This window comes from Mus caroli, unplaced genomic scaffold, assembly GCF_900094665.2.
Source record: "Mus caroli unplaced genomic scaffold, CAROLI_EIJ_v1.1 scaffold_16852_1, whole genome shotgun sequence".
Lineage (NCBI taxonomy): Eukaryota > Metazoa > Chordata > Mammalia > Rodentia > Muridae > Mus > Mus caroli.
Window position 1 is genome coordinate 12,221 of NW_018389617.1, and position 210 is coordinate 12,430.

Genomic DNA, 210 nt, shown 5'->3' on the forward strand with positions numbered 1-210 from the left:
ACCCAAAACAGACAATATGAATAGGGAAGAGAACTTGTTGTAATAAGACCTAAAAGAACTAAGAATATCCCCAGTAGGGGCCAGGGAGGTCAAGCAGGACTTCTGATTTTGTCGTGTTCCTAGGAGAGCTTTGAAATAAATTTTCCTTCTCTCTCTCTCTCTCTCTCTCTCTCTCTCTCTCTCTCTCTCTCTCTCTCTCTCTCTCTCCTC